This window comes from Lucilia cuprina, chromosome 2 (genome assembly GCF_022045245.1).
Source record: "Lucilia cuprina isolate Lc7/37 chromosome 2, ASM2204524v1, whole genome shotgun sequence".
In the NCBI taxonomy this organism is placed as follows: domain Eukaryota; kingdom Metazoa; phylum Arthropoda; class Insecta; order Diptera; family Calliphoridae; genus Lucilia; species Lucilia cuprina.
In genome coordinates this window covers 64,425,058-64,431,851 of record NC_060950.1, presented here as the reverse complement: position 1 = coordinate 64,431,851, position 6,794 = coordinate 64,425,058, and the positions used below count along the sequence as shown (strand labels likewise).

At 24.2% G+C, this 6,794-nt stretch overlaps 1 protein-coding gene across 1 annotated transcript in view; it reads right to left on the bottom strand.

Annotated features, from left to right (window-relative positions):
- LOC111677507 (developmental protein eyes absent) overlaps positions 1-6,794 on the bottom strand; it is a 24,923-nt gene that overhangs the window by 16,101 nt on the left and 2,028 nt on the right. The gene's annotated exons all lie outside the window — the stretch shown is intronic.

The following is a 6,794-nucleotide window of genomic DNA, read 5'->3' as shown; positions in this document are numbered from 1 at the left end:
TAGAACAGAACTAGAACTGAACTAGTATTGACCCAACACTAAACTTTAATAAACAAATTAAAATATTTTAAAAATATTTCCCTAATTTTTTAAAAAAGTTATATAAAAACTTTGAGAACACACAGAACGTATGATTATTATTAATTGTGATATATTGTTAAAAATTAAGTATACGCTAAACAAATGTTAGTTTGTTTTGACTTGTTTTGTACAAAATACACAAGAAGATATAATTTGTATTTATTTTTCATTGTCACAAACTAAAACTGTCTTTTAAAATTCTTGGAGATGAATAAAATCTGTAATTTTAAAAATTGTTAATTAGAACTAGAACAGAACTAGAATAGAACTAGAACTGAAATAGAAGAGAACTAGAACACAACTATAAGAGAACTAGAACTGACCATTATTTAAATATCAAATTGTACGTTGTAGAGAACTTTTATTAGAATTTCAATTTAATTTACAATTAATGCGTATCATTCAATTAGTTTTAATTGTTATTGGTTAATCTTCTTATTTTCCAATATTGTGTGCTTTTCTTTATACTAAAGCTTTCTTCTGTTTGTCACGTATAATTGGATACGATTAGTGAACAAGACTATACTATTACAAACAAATAAGCCAAAAACCAAAAGTTAATTAAACAAACAATAAGTGTTTTTTGTTGTTGAGGACTTCTATATGGTTTTTGGCTATTTGAGTTGGCCAAAAAGTATACATACATATGTGAAAAGACTTTTTGTTTTCATATCTTTTTCGTAAGAACTAATTATGTATTTCATGAAATTGTAATGAGCTTGTGCTAGTTGAAGTTAAATATTAAGTGTAAATATCCTGACATGTTTCCTTTGGGGTGAGAAGAAGAGTTTTAACATAGTCTTGTATAGATTAAAATAAGGTTTTTTTTCCTTTTTTATGCATTTAAGTTATTTTGTTGTTTCTTTTTTTCACTTTGCAAAAAGTAAGTAGTAAAGTGTTTGTTGTTTATTTGTTTATTTATTAACAATGATTACTTTTTGCAATATTTATTAGGTAATTAAGAAATAAAGTTTGTAGTCGAAAGAGTACTGGGTTGAATGGGTAATACTTTTTGTTGTTTAAGTGTTTATTTGGATTAAATATGTTTGAAAAGAGTGAAAAGGAATAGAAAATGTTGCTTTACGAAGTGCTTTATTGTAGAGAACTTTGGTTTACTGTAGTGTCTAAAGTGCTCTAGGTATAGACATATTAGTGTCCTATTATAATAGCTTGTTTTGTTTTCTATTAATGTTTTAATTTGCAAATAAATAAGACTACAACTTAAAAAGTTATTTAGGGATTAATGATAGCTAACATGATGTGCAACATAACGTATGATTAATAATAATTAAGGAGTATTATTAGTATTTTGTAAAAAAACAAAATTTTTTCAAGGAATTATATTTAAGTATTGTCACTTGTTCATAGAAAAGACTTTATTAATTAATATGAAATAAATTAATTTTAAAATTTCATTATATTTATCATAAAAAAATTGACTTAAATCTAGAAAAATAAAAATATTTATTTTTAATTTTCAATATTTTTCTGGAATATATTAATAATTCCACCACATCATTATCTGTACATTAAAGACAAATAATATTTCATTATTTATTTTAATCCCAACCAACCTCAACAAGTTAAATTTTATAAAAAAAAAATATTTTTAATTCCCAATTAAATTAATAGTCCTACTTGTTGGCCTATGAGTTCAGATAAATAAACATATTTATTTCTTTGTATCTATACTACATTATAATGTGGTCATATTTGTATTTTTAACAAATTGTATAAAAGCTGCGTGTTTAAATATGAAATCAACGCAATACAAGCAATTAAATTTTGTATACAACACGTGTATGAAGAAAACTATAATCCAACAAATCCTTAAAACACGCGCTCATGTATGGCAATAAAATGAAAAATAAATAAATTTTCATATATATATAAATATAAAGAACTGGACTCACCCACTCGATATATAACATACACGCAACATCAGTTTCATGTATGAAAAAATAGTGAAAATAAAAACTAAAGCAGGGTTTTTAAAATTATTATTTGTTTTCTATTTGCTACAAATTTATTTTCATATTTGCTAATTTTTGCTTTTCATTGTTGTTATTAATTTAGATTTATTTACTTAACATACTGTATGCTCCACAATAAATAAATAAACACCTGTTTTATAATGTGTTTTTTTCCAAGTATTTAACCTAAATCAACTATTAATATGTACAAATAACAACAAGTTTTAAATCAAGGTAGTTATTAAAAATTAAAAACAAATAAAAATTATAAAAAAACTAAATTTAAAACTCTATATACATATTGTAATGCTTTCATTAGAGAACAAAACGAAAATATTTTAATAAAACCTTTTTAAATAAAAGGTCAAAATATATTTGTATTTATATAAAGTAATAGCATAATTTAAACTTTAAATTACAAATTAATACCTTCTTGTGTATTTTGTACAAAACAAGTCAAAAAAAACTAACATTTGCTTAGCGTATACTTAATATTTGATAATATATCACAATTATTAATAATCATACGTACTGTAGGTTCTGAAAGTTTTTATATAACAAATGTTTACGAAAAAGGGAAATATTTTTAGAAATATTTTAACTTGTCTTGATGATCTACTTTTGTTCTAGTTCTGTTCTGTTCTAGTTCTGTTCTAGTTCTGTTCTAGTTCTGTTCTAGTTCTGTTCTAGTTCTGTTCTAGTTCTGTTCTAGTTCTGTTCTAGTTCTGTTCTAGTTCTGTTCTAGTTCTGTTCTAGTTCTGTTCTAGTTCTGTTCTAGTTCTGTTCTAGTTCTGTTCTAGTTCTGTTCTAGTTCTGTTCTAGTTCTGTTCTAGTTCTGTTCTAGTTCTGTTCTATTCTAGTTCTGTTAATAAGTTAATTTTCTCTTTATTGTTTGCTACAAATTATTATTATCTTTTTTAACTATTACCTAATGTGTCATATTTTGTGTAAAAATTTATTTGAACAAATTTTATAAAACTTTTTTTAATGCAAATTAATAGCCAAAGAAAAGTTTCCATTAGTTTTAGTATAGTTTTTCATTTAGTTTTAGGCAAAAGTTACAAAGCAAAAAGTTTTTCTTTTCATTTTATATGAAAATGTATAAATTAAAATATATAAAAATGTTTCACAAAAAAAGTATCTTTAACAAATGACAAAAACACACACACATATAAAAAAATGTCAACAAAAAGTGACAGTTACAGCAACAGTTGTACAAACCAAACATTTTGCATTTACAGCCATAAGGCAGGCATTGAAATGAAATATTTAAGTGTGAACAAAGTGGGGTGAGGGGGAAACTTTTTCTTTAAAGGTAGAGTGAGTAGAAAAGGTAGAAATAGTTTTATATAGAAATATATATGTATGATGAATATTATATGCTTGAAGGTTTTTTTGTTAAGAGAAATGTAACTTTACACCTTGTTTAACCTTCAATGGAGAAAAGAAAAAACTTTTTTTTGTTTTGGAATTGTGTATTAAATGAAATTGTTATAAAAATGATTTTTCCTGTTAGCATTTATTTAAGGAGTATAATAAATTTTATGTGAAAAACTTAAAACTTGAACAGTTTAAATTTTATTTTAAACAATTGTCCAGACAATTGATTGTTTTTAGGAAATTAATGTACAAGAATTCAAAAACAATTTTTAAAATAACAGAAAACATACAAAAGTACAACAGTAAGTATGATTAATATTAATTGAAAAATAACTCAGGCATATGATTGTGTTGCTGAACAATACTAGGCGTATGATTAATATTGATTGAATATTTTAGTTTAACATTCGATTTATTATATTTTTCCAAAGATTTACTTTATTTGTTATTGATTTAGCAAATAAATTAAGACATTTTAATCTTAAATTATTGAAATTTTGTCATTTTAAGTCTTACCATAAATTTTAATTATTTTCTGTAAACAAATCAAGCTGCAGCTGTGGCATTATCTATAAAAAGAGAAAAGAAAATTTTTAAAATTAAAATTCTATAAATATTTATTTAATAAAATTTATAATAATTAAATCAAATATATACAATGTTTATATATAAATATAGTCCTTCATCATTCAGGTTTTCTATCACCTTTATAATCAAATGTTTGACAAATCAATATGATCATAAATCTTAAATTTATAATAAGTTTATTTATAGAAAATCTCTAAAGTATACGTAAACTTATGAGCTACATGTTATTGCTTTTAGTAAGTTAAATTTTTTCATCCTTAGAACTTATCCAAAAAAAAAACTTATTCTTTTGATTTTCATTTCATTAAAATAAAACTAAAATATACAATAAATTATATGTAAGTAAATGAAGTTATAAAATCAAATATTAAAAAACTGAAGATGAAATATAAGGATGTAAAAAATTCTTACTAAATATGGAAATGAATAGGAGGCATCACGTTTGTTTAAAATTCAAATTGTGAACCCGAAAAGGAAGTTTAAAAATAGCATCTAAAGCAGATCAAAAGGGACCCTTTTAAGAAGTAAAGATCAATGACTGGAAGTCAAAGAGATCTAAAAAGGTGAACTTTTCTTACCTAAAGATTAAGGATCAAAATCCAAATGAAACTCTATAGGAAGCTCAAATTAGGGTGTAAACAGAGTCAATATAAAGACAAACTGATTCATATAGAAATTATGTTTTTTTTCTCTCACTAAACATTGTATCAAGACCATACTGATCATTATACGAAGATAAATTTGAACTGTATTGGAAGCTAAAATCAAGGAGTGTATAGAGTCAATATGATAACAAATTTATTCATATAGAAATCAAAGAAAAGTGAGACCAATTTAGACAAAATGCAAAAATGATGATCTTTTCTCTGTTATAAAGATCATACTGATCATTTTACATAGTTACGTTTTGATCTTAAATGGAACATACAAACATCAATTTAAACTTTATTGGAAGCTCAAGTCAAGAAGGATATTAAAAAAAACATGAAAAGATCAATGACTGCAACTTAAAGAGATCTATAAAGGTGAACTTTCTCTTTCTATAGATTAATGATCAAAATTCAATTGAAACTGTAATGAAAGCTCAACAAAGTCGATATAAAGACAAACTGATTCATATAGAAATCAAAGAAAAGTGAAGCCAATTTATACAAAATGCAAAAATTATGATCTTTTCTATAACTAGACATTGTATCAAGATCATACTGATCATTATACGAAGATCACTTTGAACTGTATTAGAAGCTCAAATCAAGGAGTATACAAAGTCAATATGAAAACAAATTGATTCATTGTGAAATCAAAGAAAAGTGAGGCCAATTTAGACAAAATGCAAAAATAATGATCACTTCTCTGTATAAAGATCATACTGATCATTTTGAAAAATAATATTAAAAAAACATGTGAAAGTCAATGACAGCAACTTAAAGAGATCTATAAAGGTGAACTTTCTCTTTCTAAAGATTAATGTAATGAAAGCTCAACAAAGTCGATATAAAGACAAACTTATTCATATAGAAATCAAAGAAAGTTGAAGCTAATTTAGACAAAATATTGATCTTTTCTGTAACTAGACATTGTATCAAGATCATACTGATCATTATACGAAGATCAATTTGAACTGTATTGGAAGCTCAAATCAATGAGTATACAGAGTCAATATGAAAACAAATTGATTCATTGTGAAATCGAAGAAAATGCAAAAATGATGATCTTTTCTCTATAAAGATCATACTGATCATTTTACATAGTTACGTTTTGATCTTAAATGGAACATAAAAAGATCAATTTGAACTTTATTGAAAGCTCAAGTCAAGGAGGATACACAGTCAAGTCAAACTGATCCATATAGAAACTAAAGAAAAATTACGCCAATTTAGACCAAATGCATAAATTATAATCTTTTCATCGACTAAGCATTGTATATAGATCATACTGATCATTATACGAATCTATGTTTCGATCTAAACGAAACGTACAATGAACTAATTGACCTGTACCTAATATAACCCTTACATTTATGCTCCAACTGGATCCAAAAGTTAAAAATGGAAATTGTCTAAATCTCCCCTAAAAGTATGCTACATTTGTAACAAAGTTGTTTTTTTACATTTTGCACATAACCTGTGATTAGCCTTAATATTTCCAAAATATGCGTATGAATACGAATAAAATTTATTTATGTATATGTATGTATATAAAACTGTGGTAATAATAAAATATTTATAATTTTTTTTTGTTTTTATTCTTATGTGCAACATAAAACACACATGCCACTCGTACTCTATCAAATATACATACACATTTACATACACTTCTAAATAATTTGGGTAATAAAATTTTACAGAAACTTTTTATTCCTTTATTAGATATGAATTGAACTTTTGTATATTTCAACAGTTTCGTTTTGAGTTTACAAAACATAAAACCAACTAAATTTGGCAAGAATTTTATATGTATTTTTATATAAAAAAAGGAAATCTATGTTGGAAAACTTGGAGTTATAACAAACTAATTTAAAAATAAAAAAAACTTTTTTTTAAAACATTATAAAATTTTGTAAAAATTTAATAAAAATTAAAAGAAAGTTAATAATAAAGCATGTAATTGAATTAGAAAGGATTTCATAGGAATTAAAAAGAAAGTACTAAAATGAGTGATAATAATTGAAAAAGAAATTATAAAGAAACAATTATGACAAAATTGTTTGCAGAATTCAGCAAAAAAATATTTATGTATTGGAAAAGAAACATTGTCTGAACAGTATAACCT